The sequence below is a fragment of the Nyctereutes procyonoides genome, unplaced genomic scaffold, assembly GCF_905146905.1.
Source record: "Nyctereutes procyonoides isolate TBG_1078 unplaced genomic scaffold, NYPRO_anot_genome, whole genome shotgun sequence".
NCBI classification, from domain to species: Eukaryota; Metazoa; Chordata; class Mammalia; order Carnivora; family Canidae; genus Nyctereutes; species Nyctereutes procyonoides.
In genome coordinates, this window is record NW_026575126.1 from 13,882,862 (window position 1) to 13,908,524 (window position 25,663).

A 25,663-nucleotide genomic window follows, 5' to 3' on the forward strand; every position below is an offset into this window, starting at 1 on the left:
TGGATTTTCTAGGGGTTTTTTTTGTTTGTTTGTTTGTTTGTTTGGTGGAGAAGGATATGATAGGGAAAAAAAACTAAATATGTTTGAGAGACAGTGTATTAAAAATAATTAAAAATACAAGAGAAATGAAATGCCTAATAGGCTAGGCACACACCAAATCCACCACTACTTATTTTATAAATAAAGACTTAGTGGAACACAGACACTCTCATTTGTTTATGTATTGTCTAAGGCTGCTTTTGCCCTAAAAGGGCAGGATTGAATAGTTGTAATAGAAACCATCGGACCACCTTCATTTATTGATCCCTTAATGAAGATCCTCTAGGAGTCAAGAAGAGATAGAATTAATGGAAGTAGAGAGGTTACCCTGGGAAAAGAGTAAAAAATGTGTGATTATGACAACATGTAGTGAAGAATCAAAGGAGGGGTATAAGGAATTAGTCCTGGGACACCCAAGTGGTGCGTCGGTTAAACACTGCTCTTGGTTTGGCTCAGGTCATGATCCGGGTCTTGAGACCAAGCCCTGCCTCAGGCTCTGTGCTCCACACAATCTGCTTAAGACTCTCTCTCCCCCTTGTCTCTCTCACTCTGTGTGTGTGTCTCTAAAATAAATATTTTTTTTAATTAGTCCTACTCTATTCTAGGAAATGAGCAGACCACTGAGTACCCATAAACAGTCAGAAATGGTTTCAGCCTCACAGAAACTAAGCCAATTATAATAATATTAACAACTACTACTGATGCATCTACAACTACAGTAATAACTAATGTTAATATCATACAGCCTCCTGAACAATTCCACCTGGATATTCTCAATGCCACCACAAATTCAAAATATCCAAAACAAACTCACAATCTTGGCACCTTCCTCTTCCTCAATCCCTAGTAATACTATCCCTAAGTCCTATTTTATTTATCCTCTGAATATCTCTGGAACCCATCTACTTGTTACTATCCCCTCAACCTCCACATTTAGTCCTAGCTACCATCCATCTCTCATTTAGACCACTGCACTAGGTTCCTAAAAGATCTACTAATATCTGCCATTAGTCCCCTGCAATCTACATTCTACAATACAGATTCCGAAAAATATACACATACAATGGAACATTACTCAGCCATAAAAAAAGAATGAGATCTTGCCATTTGCAACAATATGGATGAACCAAGAGAGTATTATGCTAAGCGATATAAGTCAGGCAGAAAAAGACAAATACCATATGATTTCACTTATATGTGGAATGTAAAAAAACAAATGAACAAAGTAGAAACAGACCCATAAATACAGAGAACAAACTGGTGGTTGCCAGAGGAAAGGGGGTGGGGAGAGGTGGAGTGGGAGATACAGACTTCGTTATGGAATGAATAAATCATGGGGATGAAAGATATAGCATAAGGGATATAATCAATAGTAATTTAATAGCACTGGTGATGTATAGAATTGTTGAACCACTCTATTGTATACCTGAAACTAATATAACACTGTATGCTAACTATAATAGAAGTAAAAGAGGAAAAAGGAATGGGAAAAACTAAATCGAAAACATTAGAATAAAGGCCAACTCTGGGCAGGATCAGGGATCACTGATTGAGAAGAGTCAAGAGGGAACATTCTGGGATGCTGTAAATGTTCTGTATCTTGACCTAGGTGATGTTTACATAAATTTATACATACTTAAAACCCATCAAACCGTACCCTTAAGACTTGTGCAGTTTACTCTATATGTATAGTGACATGGTGGCTACACTTGTGAGCATAGCATAAATATATAAAGTTGTCAAATCACTATGTTGTATACATGAAAGTGATGTAAAACTGTGTAAACTACACTTCAATTTTTAAAAATACAAATCTAATCATATACCATGTCATGTTACTCTCCCATTTTCCTTCACCACACCACCCTAGCAGGCTTAAACTCTCCTTTGATAGCTTTTCAATACTCATCCGATAAAATCCAAAAGCCCATTCATGGCCAAAAAAGACCTTTCCAAAAAAGTCCTTCATACTAGTCAATTAAACTAGGCTAACAATATTTCCTAGAAATTAGTTCCAGGTTAGTTAGCCAAAAAGAAATCTGCATGCAATTTTGAAGGCACACGTAAAGCAAAAGGCATTGTGCTCTGAAGGTCAGTATGAGGCATCATGCACTGTTTACTTGTACATGTTGACATTGATCTGTTTGCTCCTCTTGTTGACATAGGAGGCATCTGAGCCTGCAGTTACTCCAGCTCCTTGCCAGATCTTCAGCTTTCTGAATCCCAGCACATCTAGCTTCCCTGGCCCAGGCACATATGAAGTTTGTTGAGACTGGAGGGCCCAAGAGTTAGGTATAGGCTCTAGTTTGTTCTTATGGGTTCCAATTTATCCTAGTGGGATCTGGTTGTTACTCCTGATTGCTAACCCTGCTGACCCACCACCAGATACAAGATATAAGCCCTCTATAAACTTCTTCTTATCCCTATCATAAATGTCTTATTCTTTATCACTCTTAGTGATTCTACTTCCCCGATGGAACCCCTAGCAGACGTAAGTATCCGGTAGCCTGCCTATCTTTCCAGCCTGATTCTCAGCCACCTTCTCTGTCACTCCTTCTCATAACCATGCCCTGCATAGTCCCACTGCATAGACTGTAAATGCTATTCTTTCTGACTGGAATCCATCCTCATTTGTCCCTGGCCTTCACCTAGTTAGGAGCCCATCTTCCCTGATGTTATTCTATAGCATCAGGTACCTTTCCTTCGCAGCATTTATTGTAGCAATTATACATTTATTTTAATTAATTCTATCCCATTGGCCTATAAAATTGCAAAGAACAGGAATTTTGATTCTGCTCACAGGTGTATTCCAAGAACCTAGAAGAGCACCTGGGACATGGTAAACCGTCAGTAAATATTTGTTGAATAAGTGAAAGAATGGGTGAATACTGGCTCCGTGCTGGGCACTATGTTAAATGCTTTATGTAGATTAGCTCATATAATACTTACAAAAACTGCTTTGAGACCAGTACTATTATCATCCTTATTTTGCATATGAAGAGATGAAATTATGTTGCTACAAGTGGTAAGACTCATATCCTTCCATTTATGTCCAAAGAAGAGTTTTACTTAGGCATTCACTCTCTTAATCCCTTTGCCCTTCACAACACTATAAGACCAGTTAAATAGGATTGTTTATTTTTTCCTGTGACAAATGAAGAAGCTCATATTTAAAAAGTTATTTAACTTGCCTAAGGCCAAGCAACGAACCAGCTACAGCTAGAACACAGATCCAACACCGACTTCATCAAGTTTTTTAAAAATTTGACCCCTCTACCTCCTTGCACCCAGGCCCCAAATTTATTTCTATACTGCCATCCACATTCAGATTCACCAAATCTCAGGATGCCTGGGTGGCTCAGCGGTTGAGCATCTGCCTTCGGCCCAGGGCATGATCCTGGAGTACCGAGATCGAGTCCCACATCCGGCTCCCTCCATGGAGCCTGCTTCTCTCTCTGCCTATGTTTCTGCCTCTCTCTCTCTTCTCTCATGAATAAATAAACAAAATCTTTTAAAAAAATAAAATAAAAAAATAAAAAGATTCACCATATCTCTCCTATCATGACAGACATCCATAGTAAACTCTCTATGAGCACTATCTTCATTTTAGAAATCAATAAAGGTGACGGGAAAACATAGCATTGCACCTTAAACAACACATAGTTGTATGCTAATGTCCAACAATGCCATGGCTTATTTTTAATCAGGATCATTTTCACATATCCTAAACTCATGGAAAAGGGAACGGAGAAAAATATGTATCATACCATATTTATGTGAAAAAAGTTTTTCAAAAGATGCAGTTAATTTTCTATAAGAAAAAGGAAGAAGAAAGAAAAAAGAGTAAGGAAGGAAAGTGAAAGGAAGACAGTGGAGGGAAGGGTTGAAAGTTAAATTTTCCTTCCAAGCAAAATCAAGCCAGCTTTTTCGGTCACACAGGGAAGTATGATTTCATTAGCCTCTACACAATATGCTTAGTCATTAATCCTAAGTAAATCACATGGCCCCTGACAATGCTGTCCTAAAAACCTGTGTGACACATTCTATACTTCAATTTTCAATCACAAGAGATTCTTATATAGTTCCACAATGTCAAAGGAGATAATTTGAGAATGATGACAGCAGAATAAGACGACAGGGCAGATAATCACATTGACAACACATGTCAGTCTTCGTAAAACTCAACTCAACAGTTTAGATACTTCTCACAAATTCTAGAATCCAATCCGAGTCAATTATTCCTAGCTTGGGTTCTATCATATTGGAACGCCCTAGAAACAATCCTTCATTCAAAATCTACATTCAGAAAATGTTCTTCCTTCTGTACTAATGTTTTACACCTCCAAACTGCTCTATGGCGTTAAGTGAATTTAATCTTGCGTCTACAAAGACTAAAAATGTAAAGGATTAAGCACTTCTTCAGGCTTACAATTCTTCAACTTTCTTCATCTCCTTAATAGTAAAGCTTTTTAAACTAAATTATCTATAAAACCTCAAAAAGGTAATTTCCCAGCCACGTCAACCTTAAATATTTAATTTCAACTTTGAATATGTGATGCCTATTGGTTTATTAAGCATTTAATTTTTAGGTGCACTGACAAGCAGGAATGGCAACTTTTATTCTCAGTTACAAAACTTAGTTCTTTAATTTCCTTTGCAAATATCTGACTCTCCCATAGTACACTTGTGCATTATGCATTTTTGTAAGTCACCGGCACTGCCAATGAATAATATGTACTAAATGCTTACTAAGCACCAGGCACTATTCTAGGAACTTTATATCCATTAACTCATTTACACTGAAGACTATATGTACCCTATGAATGAGTTAATACTTAATAGGTAGAAAGAAAACATACAAAGGAAAGAGTAAGATAAGTATGCATATCATCTAAGCAAAGTTGATGTAGCAATTTAAAAATCTATTTACTGGACAGAGGAAATGGTTTGTTGTTGTTATTTGAAGATGTGCTAAATGTAAAGAACACATACGTCCATGAAAAGAAGTATGCTTCCTTTTTCTTTTTTTGGTTTTATACAGTTTTTAAAAGAATGCTTTCTCAATCACCATTAGAGAAGCTGTTATTGAAAACCAAAAAGCAAACTAAAGAGAGAGGCAGAGGCACAGACAGAGGGAGAAGCAGATTCCTCACAGGGAGCCCGATGCAGGACTCAATCCCAGGACCCTGGGATCATGCCCTGAGCCGAAGGCAGACACTCAACTGCTGAGCCACTCAGGAGTCCCAAAAGCACAGTGTTTTCTACATGATATGAAGAGTATTTAGCACATTGCCTAAAACATAATAAGCATCACCAAAAAAGTTAGCTATTCATAATTGTTGATATTATTAACCAAGGGAACCAAACATGATACAAACATGTACCATGTGCCACACATTGCACTACAGCCTTTATAATTAAGCATTTCAACACAGACTGCACCAGAGGAGCTTTAAATAATATCAGTGCCCGTAAAATACTTAGGAATAAATTTAACTGAGGATGTGACAGCTGGAAAACTACAAAATATTGATGAAAGAAATTAAAGAAGACACAAATAAAGACATCCCGTGTTCATAGAATGGAAGCATAAATACTGTTAAAATGTCCATACTACCCAAAATGATTTACAGATTCAGTGTAATCCCTATCAGTCCAACTCTTGATTTTGGTTCAGGTCATGATCTCTGGGTAGCAAGTCCTGTATGGGCTCTGTGCTCAGGGCAGCATCTGCCTAAGATTTTCTCATTCCCTCTCCTTCTGCCCCTTCTCCCCCCCACTTGCAATCTCTCTCTAAAATAAATAAAATATTTTTTAAATAAAATAAAAATGAGCAAAAGAAAAATCAACAACACAAGAAATAACAGGTGTTGGTGAGGGAGGATGCACAGAAGGGGGAACCCTCTTGCACTGTTTGTGGGAATGCAAACCGGTGTAGTCACTCTGAAGAACAGTATGGAGGTTTCTCAAAAAGTAAAAAATAGAGCCACCCTATGATCCAGCAGTCCTACTTCTGGGCATTTAGTCACCAGTCACCATAGAGTCACCCTATGATCCAGCAATTGCACTACTAGGTATTTACCCAGAGGGCACAAAAATACAGATTTGAAGGAGTACATGCACTCTAGCCTTGGAGAAATGTCTAATCAAGTCCTTTGCTCATTTTTATTTATTTATTTATATTTCCTCAAAAAGTTAAAAAGAGAACTACCCCATGATCCAGCAGTCCTACTTCTCAATATTTATCTAAAATAGTTTAAATCAAAGTCATATAATATTACATTGTGTGTTAAAAAAATTACATTGTGTGTTAACTAACTAGAATTAAAAAAAAAAAAACATTAAATCCCTAACAGTGCAATTGCTGGGTCGTAGGGCAGGTCTATTTTTAATTCTTTGAGGAACCTCCACACAGTTTTCCAGAGTGGCTGCACCAGTTCACATTCCCACCAACAGTGTAAGAGGGTTCCCTTTTCTCCGCATCCTCTCCAACATTTGTTGTTTCCTGCCTTATTAATTTTCCCCATTCTCACTGGTGTGAGGTGGTATCTCATTGTGGTTTTGATTTGTATTTCCCTGATGGCAAGTGATGCAGAGCATTTTCTCATGTGCATGTTGGCCATGTCTATGTCTACCCCGAAGATTCAGATGCAATGAAACGCCGGGGCACCTGCACCCCGATGTTTCTAGCAGCCATGTCCACAATAGCCAAACTGTGGAAGGAGCCTCGGTGCCCATCGAAAGATGAATGGATAAAGAAGATGTGGTTTATGTATACAATGGAATATTACTCAGCCATTAGAAACAACAAATACCCACCATTTGCTTCAACGTGGATGGAACTGGAGGGTATTATGCTGAGTGAAGTAAGTCAGTCGGAGAAGGACAAACAGTGTATGTTCTCACTCATTTGGGGAATATGAATAATAGTGAAGGGGAATATAAGGGAAGGGAGAAGAAATGTGTGGGAGATATCAGAAAGGGACACAGAACATAAAGACTTCTAACTCTGGGAAATGAACTAGGGGTGGTGGAAGGGGAGGAGGGCGGGGGGTGGGGGTGAATGGGTGACGGGCACGGAGGGGGACACTTGACGGGATGAGCACTGGGTGTTATTCTGTATGTTGGTAAATTGAACACCAATAAAAATTAATTTATAAAAAAAAATAAAAAAATAAAAATAAAAAATAAAATAAATCAAGGTTACAACATGAGATATGTGCATATTCACCGCAGCATGATTCACAAAAGCCAAGATGTAGAAACAACTTAAAGGTCCTCAGTGGATGTAGAAACAACTTAAAGGTCCATCAGTGGATGAGCAGATAAAAACAATGTGGTGAGGTGAGGGTGTCTGGGTAGCTCAGTCAGTTAAGCACCTGCCTTCAGATCAGGTCATGATCTTGGGGTCCTGGGATCGAGCCCCATCGGGCTCCCTACTCAGCGGAGAGTCTGCTTCTCTCCCTCTCCTCCAGCTTGGCTCTCTGGTTCTCTCCCTCACTCTCTCTATATCAAATAAATAAAATCTAAAAAAAAAAACAAAAAAAAAAAAACGCCTGAATGCCTCAGCGGTTGAGCATCTGCCTTTGGCTCAGGGTGTGATCCTGGGATCCAGGATCGAGTCCTGCATTGGGCTCCCTGCAATGGAGCCTGCTTCTCCCTCTGCCTGCATCTCTGCCTCTCTCTGTGTGTGTCTCTCATGAATAAATATGTAAATCCTTAAAAAAAAAAAAGAATGTGGGTATACATACAAATGGAATGTTTTCAGCTTTAAAAAGAAAGAAATCTTGCCATATATGACAATACAAATGAACTTTGAGGATACCATGTTAGGTGAAATAAACCAGTCACTGAAGGACAAATATTGAATAGTACCATCTTTATGAGGTATCTAAAAATGCCAAATAAGTAGAAACACAAAGTGGAATGGTAGCTGCCAAGACATAGAGGGAGAGGTATATGGAGAGTTGCTATTCAGGAAGCATTAAGTTTCAAAAGAGAAAAATAAATAGTGATGGATGGGTCCCAGCCCCAAACATTCCAATTTAATTGGTTTGGGATGTAGCCTAGGCACAGAAATTTGTTAAATTGTGATTTAAATATACAGCCAAGTTTGAGAACTAATGTTTCAATAGATATATTATTTCATTTAGTCCTCATAGATCATATTATTAATTCCATTTTACAGAACACTCAGAAAACTGAGATTCAGAGATACAGTAACTTGACAAAGACTTAGACCTTTTCAACTCTCAAAACCTACCATGTTGCCTTCTAAACTGTAAATATCCCAAAGCCATCAGTCTGTTTCTTGCAACCTTCAAATTCTGCCGGGAAAAAAGTCAAATAGTTGCTTTGCAAATCTGCACAGTAGGTTAAAAGGCCTCCTTATGAATTTTGAGCTCTGGTACAGGTTTTTGTTTTTGTTTTGCTTCCAAAAACAAACCTTAACCCACAGACGGTCATGAAATCAATTTACTGACATTCAAAAAGCATTTTTAAATGAAATAAAAGAATTGATAAAAATATAACAGTGCCAGACTGCACTGCATGTAACAGAAAAAGTATTAACTATAAGTACTGAGTCTTGAAACTTTTATTCCTATGTGTGTGCACCTGCACGTGTGCCTGTGTGTGTGTATGCGTGCACGTTATAGCAAGTAGTAAATCCTATCTCCTACCATGAGTTGCACCATGAGTTTCAAACATATTTGATGTTTGAAAGTTATTCTAGGTAGAAATAAAATCATAGGATAAAAAGATAATCCTGAAAATGTTATTCATTTTTTTAAGATTTTATTTTTAAAATAAACACACCCAATGTGGGGCTCAAACTCATATCCCAAGATCAAGAGCCACACACTCTACGACTGAGCCAAGCAGGCAGCTGTTAGTCATCTTCTGATTTGTGTACACTCATGTTTTTCTTTAATCTTAGAATGTCTTCCTTCGCTCTCCAGCATTCAACCACAGCTTAGTTGTCCTCTCCCTTCCTTCTATCTCCTAGGCAGAATTAGCTGTTCTTTAGTGCATCACCATTGTACACAACATCTACCATATTTTTAAAGTATTTTATTTAAAGAGGGCAGTGTCTCTCATTCTCAAAAATATGAACAAAACAGAGCCTGAAACATGGTGGAGCTTAATTTTTTTTAACAATTAGGGACAGCAGCTTACTATTATTTTACTCATGAAATTTTGATGATACAAAATATAAATTAAGAATGAATTGCATCTTCTATCTTCCTGAATAATCACAAATTAGCACTAAAGTTACTTCAATATCGGGCTTATCCATATCTAGTCTAGATGATACTCTTGTCTGCCAAAGCCTGTATCAAAGAAGAAAGAAGACAAACTTTGAAGTTAGCTCTACTGGATTAGCTTACATTGTCTATACCAGTCTACTCTCTTATCTACTTTTTTAAAGGTTTTATTTATTTATTCATGAGAGAGGCAGAGACACAGGCAGAAGCAGCAGGCTCCTCACAGAGACCTGGATGTGGGACTCGATTCCGGATCCCAGGATCACACCCTGAGCCGAAGGCAGCCACTCAACTGCTGAGCCACCCAAGTGCCCCACTCTCTTATCTCTTTTAACATTAAATCACCTTCTCCAATTCCTATTTCTATACTTGCTATGAAATTAAATTAAAATAGATTCATTGAACACTTACCAAACAAAATACATTAAAAAAATACACTTACCAAATAAAAGTACATTCCATTTTATGAATGATAACAGGGAAAAAAACAATTTTACTAAAAAAAAAAAATTTTACTAAAATGCAAATCCAAAGGAAACAAAAAAGCATTTATTCTCTCTCAATCTTAACTTCTTAACACCATCAAAGTCTTTTAATCATCTGTAATCATCTAAATAAAGGCAATTTAAGTCTTTCCTATTTCTTGACTGTATTGAAATATTGGGACTATTTAATTATTCAAAAAGGTATTTTAAAAATATATATTATAGGGACTCTTGGGTGGCTCAGCGGTTGAGCATCTGCTTTTGGCTCAGGGTCTGATCCCGGAGTCCTAGGATCAGGTTCCATGTCAGGTTCCCTGCATGGGGCCTGCTTCTCCTCCCTCTGCCTGTGTCTCTGCCTCTCTTTCTGTGCCTCTCATGAATAAATAAATAAAATCTTAAAAAGAAAATAAGCCTCTCAATGTTTTAAAAAAACAAAAAACCAAAATATATATATATTATATATTCAAATATATAAGCATATGTATACAAATATACATACATGTGATTTTAATATCTTATATTCCTGACCAGCCTAAAGTCAAATATTGTCACAGTAATCTGAGTAACTAAGACATTTAATCGAGTAAGTACCAGGGAGCATGGAAACAACATACAAACTTAAATAAACTAGAATTAAAATTTACTTAACAGAAGTAATTTAAATTTGTAATAAGATAGAAATGAAAATTAAAATTGGAAGAATGCCAGAGAGCATGCTCCATAAAAATCTATTTCAGGAATCCATGGGAAAAATTCTGCCAGTTTTTCTGCAAAGTTAACCTTCGAATTTTTAGTTATAAATTTATGCAATCTTAACATGTGAAAAAGAAAATCACATACCATTTCTTTGTTTCAAATTTTTGACCCAAATTAAATGGCTCTACCATCTTCTACATTATGCAGCTTCACCTAATATTATGGGCCCAACTATTAAGAGTCAAAAGCCAGCCATGGATGTAGCTAACCGGCAGACAGCATCGCTGATTCATCTCGGGGAGAAACAGGCAGCAGCATCCACAGATCTGATGATGCCCAAAGAAGGTAAAAATTGGTCATAAGCCAAGTATTTCCTTTTGGAGCACAGACAGGAGTACTGTAAGTAAACATAACTCAGAGCTTGCTACATCTGAATCTTAACTCAAATGTGGTCCTTTGGGGCTAGGCAGAGAGGTAGGGGAAGGTACATGTAATAATTTCCAAAGCCATACTGTTGTCTCAAGATTGGAAAACTGAGGTGTACAACTGTGTTTTCCTTATTCATTTAATTCCATTAACAAGAGTTATGTGACTATTTCACACCAAATATTTAAGTTTGTACATTAAATATAACTCCCTCTAGGTACCCTATAACAAAGCAGTGAATTTCTTATTTTCTTCATTTCAGTGCATTAGATTCTGTATAACATTTATCTCACCTACTAAATATATAACTAAACATCACAGAGTTAAAATAGTAAGCTTTCGTCTACTATGGAGTCTGAGGCAACTGCTTAAGCAGGACACCAGGATAAAAAATGATGCAGACACCAACCAGAGAGGGAGACTGAGTTACAAATGTGCCCAGGGGGACTATATGAACCAGCTCTTCTTTCTCAGCTTCCCAGTCCATTTAGCTGGCTCCTCAGACAAAAACCCACCAATTAAAGGATGCAACCTAACCAAGGGACCCTAAGCCAGAACCATATCCAAAACTCAAATATAGATAAATTACAGTCATTTAGGAAGAAAGAAACAAAGGAAAGAAAAAAAAAAAAAGGAGAAAGATTGCCCCCTTAATCACTCTTTAAAATGGCATACTGGAGATTTTACACATCATAGAGAAGAAATGCTCTTTGCCAAAAATCAAACATTCATCTAGCTTTCCTGTAAGAAACTATCAAGTCCAACCATGAAAGCAAGATTAATAATAAATAGGTGGCATAAATCTAATCTAAAGGAAGGAAAATTTGCTCTAGCCTCAGAAGCCTACAGACAACCACAGTGAATCTGAGTTAGTGCTAGTGGGTAGCTCTAGAATGCTTTTAATGATGTGGAAAATGGATAAGAACTGTAGGACTTGCTTAAGGCATTCTCAAGGGATTACAACTGAAAGAAAATTCTACTCAAACAAAGACTCAAAAGATTTTAAAAATCAAACACCAATTACATTGTTTTGATAATTAGCTTTAAAAGACTACTTAAGGAAGCAAACTAACCTTCTGGAATGCTTGCAAAATTACTACAAACTAATTTTACCGCTCTGTTCAAAAAATCCAGGGCCTAATTCAACTTTTACAAAGTGAGAATTTACCAAACCCCAACAATTTGCTTTCAGGCTCCCTCTACAGAGATTGATTGATGGTTTAAAAAACATTCTAGAAAAAAATATTTTGGCCTGAAGAAAAAAGAATTACACTTCTCTGCAAAAGAGGTAAAAGAGGTAGCTCCACCTCTTTTATTTGTATATAAGGCTGTGCTACCTCAAATAAGCATTTAGAGCCATATTCCACATCATAAATTTGGGAATTGCATCACCCACTCTTCTGTGCTGCAAAACTGACTTCAAGAGAAGTTTTAAAACTAGTCTAGGGTCATTCCTTTAGTCTACTTTAGTGCAGAGCTGCAACAGACTTCTATTTAGGTAACATATACTTGGTAGACTCCTATCAGCCCAGCAGATTCTCAAACCATGAGATTCTTTACTTGACTGAAACAAACAATTTGAGGAAACAAAGCCTCAGATGCATTGCCCCTCAAAATAATATGCATGAAGGAATTCCTAAAAGATATGCAGAACTTTCATTCTTTGAGATACTATAATGTCCGTTCCTGGATTAAGCCAGGTTATCAGAGAGCTACGTACCTGGGCCGTACCTCATTGCTGGTCACGGCCACCCTAACAGAACTGCTTTAAGAAAAAGAATAGTTATTTATTGAGCACATACGATCTTTACTCACATCACAATGCTCTTGAGATGGATGTTATTTTCATGTTAGAAAAGAAAATAATCAGATCTTGAGAGGTTATTTCCCCCAGAGACACAGAGCCTAGATGAAGGACATTATAAAAAACAGCCCAATGAATCCTGCTGACTTTCAATGTCAGGGCATTGAGGAAATTGTATGACACTATGCTGAATCCACTCTTAAAGAAACTATAGCAGATATTTCATTCTGGATTTTAGACAGAAACAACTGCGTTCCTCTTAGGCAGTTAGTTTGTTTTTCTCATGGATGAGTTTTCCAACCATTAAATTTTTTGCATTTTCCTCTTTGCCTGGAAGTTAGAAAACTCAAATTAAATGTGTGCCCAGCTCTAATAAACATACAGGATTTCAGAACATGGATTTTGTGAGCTAATGGTTCCCCTAGCTCATTTCATTTTGTTGTTTTCTTTACTCATATTCTCAGATTCTTTTTCATCTCACCTTAAAGTTTATCCTATTACAAACTATATATCTTCAAATGCTATTTATCAAAATCTTGTAAAAACTCACCAAGTTGTACATTAGTTATACTCAATAAAGTGCTGGGGAAAGGTACAAAAGAAAAGCCATTTACAATAATCAAAATCAAAGAACAGTAATTCAAATATGTCCTAGGCTATCTTTGAGTCAATTCTTTACAAAATAGTCTATATTACTTCATTCTTACATAAGCAATCACTGAATTAATAGTTATTCTATTTATTATAACATAACTTAAAATACAGTTATATATAGATACATGGATTTATTAAATTTAGAATGGGGATAATTTTGAGGAATTTCATTTCATAAAAATTGCACTAGAAAGTTCTATTGGTCTTTTTATCATACTTATCCTAGGGAAGAGAAGTACATATTGGTGAGTAAGTGTGGAGGAAAAAGCATCTTTTGTGAAATAAAAGTATTAGTGGAGAAAAAGGAAAACAAGCACATGGAACAACTTGACAAAACCAATGCCTGTGTGAGATGCACATGTCCATGCCTTTGGTTTCACTTTTCTCTGCCTTGGTTGTCTTAGTAGTGGTTCTCAAATTTTTTTTTTTTTTTGATGTTGGAATTCTTTACCCTCTTTAAATTTTGTTGACTTTTAGTTTTTGCGGGTTATACCCTTCAATACTTACCCTATTAGAAAGTAAACATGTTTAAAACCATTAAAAACCATTATGCATTTACAAAAACGTTTTATTTTTAAAAAAACTTTTTTCAAAACAAAAAGTGGTGTTTTGTACTTTTAAAAAATATCTTTAACATCTTGATTCATATAGCACAGATTCTCATATCTGCTTATGCATTAATTCTGAGAAGTTGTTTTAGTTGGAAGCATATGAAAAAATTTGGCCTCACAGAGATATGTAGTTGGAAAAAGAAGTATTTTAATAACCTGCTCAGGTAATTATAGATATTTGAATTTGACACAACACCCAAATTCAACAAACTGTAATTTCTTAGCACCACATAAGGCTGGTAGTATTTTAATAACCAGAACCAAATAAAGAAAGCACAACAGAAAGGAAACCACACACCAATATCCCTCATAAAGTTAAATGCAAAAATCTTTAACAAAATTTTAGCAAATTGAATGCAACAATATGTGTGTATATATGTGACCAAACAGGATTTATTCCATGTGTGCAAGGTTCATTCAATATTCAATAATTAATCAATGTGGGCAGCCCCGGTGGCGCAGCAGCTTAGCACCACCTGCAGCCCAGGGTTTGATCCTGGGGACCCAGAATCAAGTCCCACATCAGGCTCCCTGCATGGAGCCTGCTTCTCCCCCTGCCTGTGCCTCTGCCTCTCTCTCTCTCTCTCTCTCTCTCTCTCTCTCTCTGTGTGTGTGTGTGTGTCTCTATGAATAAATAAATAAAATCTTTAAAAAAAATAATTAATCAATGTAATCCACCATATAAACAAGCTAAGGAAAAATCCTATGTCCACATCAATTAATGTATAATTCTTTTTTTTTTTTGCTGTAACTCAACATCCATTCAGGATAAAAAGTCCCAGTATACTTGAAACAAAAGGGGAATCTTCTCAAACTAATAAAGACAATCTACAAAAAACCTAGAGCTAACATTATACTTTATAGTAAAAGACTGAATAATTTTCTTTTAAGACTGGGAACAAGGTAAGGATGTCTACTCTCACCACTCTTATTTAGCATAATACCAGGAGTTCTAGCACTTGCAATAAGGCAAGAAAAAAATTAAAGATTCATTTTAATTTTAATATATTGGAAAAAAAGTATCCTGGTTTGCAGATAAAAAAAAAAAAAGAAGAAAAACTCTCAAAGGATCTACAAACCTAGATCCAAAATGTGACTTCAGTAGGGTTTCAGAATACAAGATCAACACACAAAAACCAATCGCATTTCTATATATTGACGACAACAACAAAATGGAAACAAATTTAAAATGAATGTCATTTACAGTTGCTCCAAACAAAATGAAATAATTAAGTATAATTCTAACAAAACACAGGTAATATTTGTATAATGAAAATTATAAATTGCTAATAAAAGAAATTAAGAAAGACCTAAATCCTGGGACATTCCATGTTTACAGATTGGAAGAACCAACACAGTAAAGATGTCAATTCTCCCTAAATGGATGTATGGGTTTAACACAATTCCTATTAACATATGGTTAAATTATAGCAACTAATTTTTACACTGGACATTTTAAAAAGTGACTCCTCCAAAATAAACATTCTATCAAAATTCAGTTTCACTTGTTAATTACATTAGTCATAATAATTACATGGTCTCAAAAATAATCACATGGACTTTATTTTTTTATATTTTATTTATTTATTCATGACACAGAGAGAGAGAGGCAAAGACACAGGCAGAGGGAGAAGCAGGCTCCACGCAGGGAGCCCGACATGGGACTCGATCCCAGGTCTCCAGGATCACGCCCTGGGCCCAAGGCAGGCACTAAACCACTGAGCCACCGGGGCTGCCCAATTACGTGGACTTTAAAGAATAAGGTAGGAAAGAATAAGCAGCAACTTGAAACAATTATGTCAATACTTTTTTAAAATGCAAAAGTAATCAATGCTAAATAGACAATAAAAGCAAAAGTAGGCAAATGGGACTATACTAAACAAAAAATTTTAAACATCAAAGGACACAATCAAGAGTGCAAAGGCAGGATCACCTAGGTGGCTCAGTGGTTGAGCTTCTACCTTTGGCTCTGGTCATGATCCCAGGGTCCTGGGATCGAGTCCCACATCAGGCTCCTCACAGGAAGCCTGCTTCTCCCTCTGCTTATGTCTCTGCCTCTCTCTGTGTGTCTCTCTTGAATAAAATAAAATGAAACCTTTTAAAAAGAAGATTTATTTTTTAAAAAGTGCAAAGGCAACTTGTGGAATAGGAGAAAATCATATATCTGATAAGGGATTAATACCCAGAATATATAAAGAACTCAAACAACTCAAAAACAAAAAAATCAAATAATCAGATTTAAAAATGGGCAAAGAACTTAAGTAGACATTTCTCCAAAGATGATATACAAACAGATGACAGGCAGATGAAAAGATGCTCAATAGCACTAAACCATCAGAGAAATGCAAATCAAAACCACAATGAGATATCACCTCACACCCATTAGGCTGGCTACAGTCAATCAATCAATCAATCAATCAATCAATAACCAGTGTTTGGGAGGGTATGGAGAAATTAGAACCCTTACATACTGTTGAGAATGTAAAATACTGCAACCACTATGGAAAACAGTATGAAAGTTTCCCCAAATTTTAAAAATAGACCTACCAAGTGGTCCAGCAATCTCACTTCTGGGTATATATCTAAAAGAATTGAAAGCAGGGTCTCAGGGAGATATATGCACACCTATGTTTACAACAGCACTATTTTCAGTAGCGGAGAGGTGAAAGCAACCCCAAATGTCCATTGACAGATGAGTGGATAAACAAAATGTAATCTACATACACAATGAAACATTATTAAGCTTTAAAAGGGAGGGAGATCCTCATATATACTACAAAATGGATGAACCTTTAGGGCATTACATTAAATGAAATAAATCAACCAAACAAAGACAAATACTATATGATTTCACTTATATGAAGTATCTAAAGTAGTAAAATTCATAGAAACAGAAAATAAAATGGTGGTTACTAAGGGCTTGGGAAGGGAGAAAGGAACTCATTGCCGTTTAATGAGTATAGAATTTCAGATTTGTGATATGAGAAAGTTCTGAAGATCTGTTTCACAACAATATAAATATATTTAACACTACCAACTGTACTTAAAAATGGTTAAGGGCAGCCCGGGTGGCTCAGCGGTTTAGTGCCACTCCTGTCCAGGGCGTGATCCTGGAGACCCAGGATCAAGTACCACGTTGGGCTCCCTGCATGGAGCCTGCTTCTCCCTCTGCCTGTGCCTCTCTTTCTCTCTCTCATGAATGAATAAACAAAATCTTGAAAAAAAAAAAAAGGTTAACATGATAAATGTTATGTAATGTGTTTTTTTAACACAATAAAAATTATATAAAAATAGTAACAGTATTAAGTGGAAGAAAAAGCTGCATTTGTGGAATGCCTATGTCAGAAATCACACAAACAAATACATAAATCACAATATTCTCATATTACTCTGAAAGAAAATGTTATTACCTTTTTCTTCTAGAAAGCATGATAATCCTTTTCATAATACCATAATATGTACAGTTATATCAAAGAGAGGAAAGCTCCAGACCATTAGGTAATTTTATTTGGAGATCTAAATATACATATTCATAGATATTGCTAAGTATATTTGCTAATTTTATTCCCAGTAGAAGCTACACTTTAGGAACCTTACTTCATATTTATATTTATTCTGGTTCGTTATGGATTCTAAAAACAAAATTCACAGGTATGTTATTGAAGTAAATATGCTATACTATAACCAATGAGGAACACATTTAACTTTTAATTCCTTAGTTAAAGATGAAAATAGCTATCACATATTCCATGCCCAAGATAAATTTTTAAAAAAGAAAATGCCTCCTATTCTGAAATGACAGCCCCCTCACATATGGAGCAGTAAACTTTTCTTTCTTCCTAAAATACTCATTTGGCACTGATTTTTGACAAGTGAAAATGCTTTTCCACATACATACAGTCCACTTGATTTTAAGAAGCATTGATAACCCCTTTCAAACTTTCCTCAGTATTGAACATGTCTACTTTCCTTTAATTTCTGTAGCAAGTTACAAAAAAACTTGTTTCGATTTTCCAATAATAATGGGCTGAAATGTGTGTGTTGGCCAAGGGAGACACTGATGTGAACTAAATGTAGGTGTCAGAGATTATAAAAAAGTATTCAATGGGAACACCTGAGTGGCTCAGTCAGTTAAGCATCTGACTCTTGATCTCAGCTCAGGTCTTGATCTCAGCATCATGAGTTCAAGCGCCACACTGGACTCCACAATGGGAGTGGAGCCTACTTAAAAAATAAAAAATAAAATCTGAAAATAAATAAATAAATAAATAAATAGGTGAATATTCACTGAGTTTGACAAGTTATTCTTTCCTCAAATACCCTTAAAGAAGTAAACCATTAAAACTATCCATTAAATGAATAAATGTCATCCTTTTATTTACATATAATAGTAAATACTAGCATCTATTGTCAAAATTGGTATCTACAGGAGCAGCTAGCTATAGATCAATTTTTAATCCTACTATGATTGTGCTTGCAAATTACACCTGTATTTTTCCTCTCACTTGATTTTTTATATTGTTGAAATGAAGAAACAGTATCTAATATTCTAGATTGAGACATGCTAAGCAACTAAGTATTATCATCTTGCATGTGATCAAACCTAAAGCTAAGTCAAAATGCCCCCATCTGATTTCATGTAAATTAAGCTGATTATAGAAAGTGTCCAATTTCTATCATTTCTCTCCATAAAGTAGCGAGCACATATTTGTTGAGTAACTGCAGACTGACTGATTCTAAATATAAACTGAGACGTGTGCTAAAATTATTGTCCTGATTTTTTAGCAATCACTATGAATATCACACATGGTTACAGATTCTATTTATTAAGTACCTTGAAAAAATAGTTAAATATTAACAAAATCACAAGTGAAAATTTTCCTATCAAATGCAATGATTCGAATTAAATTCACAGTTGCTAACTGTTCCTACCAATACTCCACACATATGGCCATTCATTTCACAAAACCTGTCAAACCTAGTATTAGGACTACGTCAATTAAAGCAGATTTTACACAAGCAAGTTTTAAGTGGGGTCACTTCTCTTACAAAAGAAAGATGGTATTACCTTAAAAGAGAGGTACATCTAAGCAGCTCTAAAATTCTAATCCAACAAAAAGCCTCAAAATAATCTTGAAGCTGTTTCCTGGATTACTACTGTTCCATCTTCCAAATCTACAAATGCTCAATTTACTTTAAAAAGTCAATTTCATGAAAATATGCTAATGGAGAAAGGAGAATTTATGTAAAAATAAGCTAATGCCATCTTGTTGAATTAGATGTGACGCAGGCCAGACTTTGCAAAGTAGTGAGTAAAAGAGATAAAAATGTTCAAAATAATCCTTTGTCAAACATAATGTTCCATTTCACATGGCTAAGCAGAAGAACAAAATCACATAGAAGTTAGGAAAGCTCAGGAGCCACAGCACAATTTTTAAAAATCAAATAATGTGGGGACACACCTGGATGGCTCAGTGATTGAGCGTCTGTCTGCCTTCAGCTTAGGTCATGATCCTGGGGTCCTGGGATCCAGTTCCATATCGGGCTCCCCACAGGGAGCCTGATTCTCCCTCTGCCTGTGTCTCTGCCTCTCTCTGTGTCTCATGAATAAATTTTTAAAATCTTTTAAAATAAATAAATACATAAATATCAAATAATGTGGATGGTTCAGCATACCCAGCGAACCAAGAATATTATCAATTTCAAAAGGAAGGAGTCCTCAGAGACTTCCAGTCAGCCTCAGGGAAGACCCAATGATCACTTGACTACCTAACTCTAAACCTTCAAAGGAGTCAAAGGAACTCTCTAGGCCAATCAGTTACTTGCAAGTAAAAAGTGAATGAAAAAAGAGTATATTTATCACTCACCTTCCCAGAGCCCAAAGAATCCCAACACTTTGGCTTTGTCAAAAAGCCAAACATACTCCTAATGTATTATGGGCAGGAGTATGTTAACCAATAAATGTTCAAATGGGAATTAACAGAAATAGGGTAATGGAGAATAAACAGGCAAGCCTATTTCAATTTAAGTTTTTAAACTCTAAACTAATCCTAGGAAAACTGTTGGCTAAGCCCAGTTCAACTCTGACAGATAATACCTAAGAGGAATGTTCAAAATAAAAAAAAAATAAATAAATAAAAATTAAAAAAAAGAAAAAAAATACCTAAGAGGAATGTAAATAAATAAACCACTTTCTCAGAGCTTAATAAACTGCTTTAAGTAATAGGTCTCAACTAAGCTCAGGACAAATTCTTCTCAAAATACTGTGTACCTCAATGTCCAGCTTCCACGAGAAATCATCTGTCAGGTCCTAAAAGGGGGGGCCTATTTTGGATTTGTAAAGCTGATGTTTCAATTTTCATTTCCTTTCAGGTCTCCCAAGACTAATGGCACGTTATAAGAACCTGCCTCTGCTCTCTACCTGTGCCCTCAAGATAAGTTCATATCCCAGTGACTCCCCTTGCACTAGTCCTCAGAAACTCAGAGACAATTAATGGCCTCCCTGCCTCAATGGCTTCTGATATTCCAAGTAGGATGGGGGTGGGACCCCAAGGAAGCATGGGTGAGAGACTGAGGTAATAAGAGACCTGGCCAAAGCAAAGGAGATAGTGTCACTCATCCCTACAACTGGTGTGGTAAGGGAGGCATAGCCTCTCTCCTCCTTGAGGGGAATCTCCTTTGGCGGAGGGTTACTGGGAACAAAGGGAAGGAAGCATATGAATGCCCAGAGGAAATGCTGGGAATGTTGTATCCCTCAATGGCCACCTGTTCTCAGAGGCTGTCTCTAAGCAATATCCAAGGGGGCAGAAGTCATCAATGTCCACTACGCTCTGTTGTACCTTGTAACCAGGCTTCTGCTGAGAACCGGAAGAAGGTCTGAAATTCCCACCCTCATCTATGTGGATTCTCGAAATTATAGTGCAGGAGTGAGTTCATATGCCTTGCATTGCCAGGATATTGAAGCTGTGGAGACCTGGGAATCTGATGAAGGAAGATGGAAGAGGTTGAAATTTGAAAGAGATAAGGGTGGGAATAGATGCCTGAGGGGAGGAAGTTAAGGTCCACAAATACAAAGCTAAAACCAGAAAGTAGTCCATCATATAGTGCCCTCTCTGACTGGCACTTCTCTTGCAAGTGACTTCTCTTGCAAGTGACTTCTCTTGCTGGCTGTCACCAAACAGGATCTCCAACTATTTACATCTTCTCTCCTCGGGCCCCAACTACTCACCTTTCTCCTACTACTCATGATTTTTTCAACTGATGGACAATATTACATTAGTTTTGGGTGTAAAACAGTGATTCGACAATGCTATATATTATGCAACGCTCACCACTATACCAAGTGTAGTTACTTTACAAAGTAATTACAGTATTATTGACTATATTCTTTAAGTTGTACTTTTCATCCACATTACTTATTTATTTTATAACTAAATGTCTGTACCTCTTACTCCCCTTCATCTATTTTGCCCAGTAGCCATGATTTAAATAGTTTTTTTTTTTTCTCTAATCAAAAGAGGTTGCCTAAAAAAGTGTAATCTGAGGAACTACAGACAGGGGTGAGTACCACTAACAATAGTATGTCAATATCTTAGAGTTAATTTGTAATGTTAGCCTACCTAATAGAAAATTATCTAAATATTTGTAAAGTTCACTGTCCAGTTTTAATTAAGTGAAAATCAATGTTATAAAATTTAAAGTAAAAATATTTTAAAAGTAATATACATACCATGAATAAAATCATGAACAGAAAAAAGGATGGAAAAAAATACCAAAATCACACCAAAATATTAATAGTGCACGTCTTTAGTTACAAGTATGATCACTGTTTCCGTTTTATATTCTTATAGTTTCCAATTTGTTCATAATTCTATAACGGAAAGGGAAAGCGGGAAAGCTTTTTAAAAAAAAGCAAGCTTCCAGCAGCCCGGGTGGCCCAGCAGTTTAGCGCCGCCTTCTGCCCAAGGCCCAATCCTGGAGACCCAGGATGGAGTCCCACGTCGGGATCCCTGCATGGAGCCTGCTTGTGTCTGTGCCTCTCTCTCTCTATCTCCCTCTGTGTGTGTGTGTGTGTGTGTGTGTGTGTGTGTGTGTGTGTTTCTCAAGAATGGGTAAATAAAATCTTAAAAAAAAAAAAAGCTTCTTTGAAAGAGGAAAAATGTTACTTGCATAGAAAACTCCTCCTGGGTTCACTTGACAATTAGTCTTTTTTTTTTTTTTTTTTTTTTTTTTTTGACAATTAGTCCTTTTAATATCAGTACCCAAGAACTATGCATTTTCTGGAAGGGCACCTGGAACAAAGAACATGGAGAATGTGAGCAAGACCAGCCAAAAAGAAACTTGGCCTGCTTAGTAACCTACACTACTAGCTCCCTATGACCACCAGACGAGGAGCAGATTTCAAAGCCTGATATGCAAGGTTCTTCACAATTTGTCACTGTATATTCAAACAGTATAGAAGCACTTAGCTAAACCTCCTCGTCTGACTTTTTCTTTTCCTATCAAAATCTTCCCATCTGGCAGAATGATTTAATTCACTTCCATCCATGAAGAGTTTCCTGGTTCTCTTACGAAACTAGCCTCTACAATTTCTCCTTCTTAAGGTGTTGATACAGCATTTATAGCACCACTTTCTCCCAGTACTAGGCCAATTCTAATTATTTTGTTGATTACTCATGTGTAAGTAAATACCTCCCCAGCTAGATGTTAAGTTCCTTGAAGTCAAGAATTTGAATGGTCTGCAGACCGTAGTCATTCAACAAATGCATATACAGAAAGAGAGAAGAGTGAGAAAAGATGCAGTGCTAAAACCAGGTTGGTGTTATATTCATACTTGGTGATGTTACCTAAATAAAATGTGTTGCCTCTGTTTTAAAATGTTCCCACTGACCCTTCATCACTAGGACATGCACTTTCTTTTTTTTTTCAAATAGCAGTGGGATCGTTTTTGGTTTTTTTTTTTTTTCATAGCTTATTTATTCATACCAATTCTGCCATTCTCCTTGTAATTAAACAGCCTGGACTGCAACATGCCTCCCCAAGGTTCAGGATATAGTCTACAGCCTTACAAAGAACAAAAAGAAATTACCTCCTAGAAATCAAATTTAAGAGTCATCACAAGATCCTATCTCTCTTATGGTCCTGTGTGAACAACATATCTGTGCCTCCATTTTATGGCCTTATTCAGGCAATGGGCTTTAGTCTATCAATATCCTCGTCAAGAATTCTCCAATGTAAATAGTTCAATACTTTAGAAATGACGGACGAAGATAATTATGTTCCTATCTGCCATCAAATACTATTCCAGTACTTAGAGATAATGAGCATTTGTACTATAGCAACCTGCCTCTGGAGACATCAACAAGAGTTTCACATCTTAAGGGAGAATACATAAATCATAAATGAAAGCAAATCAAATGGCCAAGCAACAGACAAAGAAAAACCCAGCATCCATTATTTTTTCTGGAAGAGCACACGGGTCAATATGATTGTTGACTCTGAAGGGCAGAGCAAAAATAAATCAATGCAGTTTCCCACTATACAGAACTTCGTTTTGCTGCAGCACATATATTTTTTGTAAGTCAATACTTGTCCAGATTCCACCACTTACTAGCCATATGATCTTGAACCTTCTCTGTATTTCAGTTCCTTGGTCTGTAAAATGGAGTTATCACTTCCTAGTCAAACCACAGTCAAAATGAATCAAATAACATTAATAGTCTGGGTTTATCTATCACCCTATCATGGGATGACACATCTCACAAAAACGGTTCAGTCACACACCCACGAACTAGGTAACTGTTCCTGCAAATGTTTCTGCTAAGTTTTAAAAAAGAAAAAGATTTCCAGGTGTTCTGGTCTTTTTTTATTTTTATTCTTTTTTACTTTTCTAATTGATTTTTCCAACATTTGAGCACCCACCAAATATCACTGCCAAAAATGTGTTAAACATCTCCTGCTATGACCTAGCTCTCCTTTGCAATGTTGTCCAGATATTATTTTTTGGCATGTGCTTTCTAAGAAAATAGGTTTTTCTCCCCACCTAATTCAAAGCTCTTTCTTACTAAAAGAACAATAATTCCACATACCATAAGTTCACAGGTTGTTGCTATTGTTTGAGATCACACTTAAGAAAATTAAGTTTATGTTTAATACCGAATGGATGGACCATCCTATGTACGCTTACACTTGGACACACAACTCCTTAAAACAGGGGAAGATCCGCGGGCTTTGGAGTCAGCCTGACTTGGAATCAAATTCCTGTTATGTGACCTTGAGCATGTAATTTAACTTCCAGGCTTCCTCACTCTCCACCTTCGGTTCTGGGCTGTTGTGATGACTTAATGAAACAATATACCTAAAAGCAAGTGTGTGGACTCTGAAATTATTATTTCCCACTCCCCTTAAATCTCTCCCTCCTATGCCAAGACCAAGCAAACCTACTCTGAACACAAGACAACTTGGACACAGCATCTATTTCACCCTCGGGGGGGAGGGGGGGGATGCTATCCCACGAAAAACTGAGTGGACGATGCTTCCAATGGAGCAAGAAGTAAAGAAACTGACAGGGGTAGACCAGGGCCCCTACTTCTCTGACACGTACGAAAAAGACACTAACGTGACACACTTTATAAAGGTCGCACCGCACACTCACGTTGGTTTGTACCACGCTCCGGGAAAGGGACGGAATCACGGGACGAGCCAGCAGGGAGCCTCGGGGCTCAGCCGACCCGACCCCGCCCGCCCGGGTGGTACCTCTGAAGCCTAGAAACTGCGGGGAGAGCACCGCAAACTGACCTCGCCCCCCACCCCCTCCCCCAAGTGCCCGAATCTCCCTGGGGCACGGATGGTGCTGAATCACGAGCTCCAGCAGTGGCAGCTGTCGGCTCGGCTGCTCCCGCGGGAGCCCGGTCCCCAGGGCGGCGACCGTCCCGGGGTGGGGGTGGGGGGGTGGGGGAGGGGGAGGGGGAGGGGTGGGGTGCGGGGGCCCGACACCCCGCGGTGGGGGGTCGTGGCAGGGGGTCGCGGAGGACCGGGCAGCAGGTACTCACCGGGGCGAGGAAAGCCCAGCGCGGTGGGCGGCTCCCCGCTGCAGGCGGCCCCTCTGCGGCTGCCCCGCTTCCCCGTCGCCCCCGGCCCGGGGCTCCCGTCCGCCCGCCTGCCGCCCTAAGCAGCGTCGGCTCGGGGCTCGGGGCTCGGGCTCGGGGCTCGGGCGCTGCCCCCGGAGCAGCTGGAGCAGCTGCGGCTGCCGAAGGGGGCGGCGGCTACCGATCGGCCAGACCATCCGCGGGCCGCGGCCGGGGGAGCGCGAGGCGCGGAGCGGGGCGGGCGGGGCGGGCGGGGCGGGCGGGAGGAACCAAGGCCGGGGCGCGGGGGGCGCCTCCTCCGCCTCCCGGGGCGCCGCGAGGGCTCGGGGGCGCCCGGCGCCGCGGGCTGCGGCCCCAGCGCGGGGGCCTGGCTCTTCCGGGCGCCCCCCTCCGGGTTTGCCTTGGTTCGGCTCCGGGCGCCCTCCGAACGCGGCGGACAGAGGACCTGGCGACGGGCGCGCTCCGCCTGGGCGCGTCCCCTCCCGCTCCACAGGGGGGCCCCGCCGCGCCCGGCCGCGCCCGCCGCGCCGGGTCCCGGGCGCACCGTCCGCCGCGCGTCCGCCCCACCCTGGGGGCCCTCCGAGCCCTCCAAGGG

The 25,663-nt window shown here is 38.3% G+C and overlaps 1 protein-coding gene across 3 annotated transcripts in view; it reads right to left on the reverse strand.

The window, feature by feature from the left end:
- TTLL7 (tubulin tyrosine ligase like 7) overlaps window positions 1–25,185 on the reverse strand; it is a 145,332-nt gene extending 120,147 nt beyond the window's left edge. For 2 of the 3 annotated variants that reach the window (XM_055341163.1, XM_055341165.1), the window contains exon 1: window positions 25,033–25,185. The gene's annotated coding sequence lies outside the window, so the exon portion shown is untranslated. Of the gene's footprint in view, window positions 1–19,443; window positions 19,490–25,032 lie in introns of those variants that run through there. The other variant, XM_055341164.1, reaches the window with a different exon arrangement.
- Window positions 25,186–25,663: the final 478 nt, after the last annotated feature.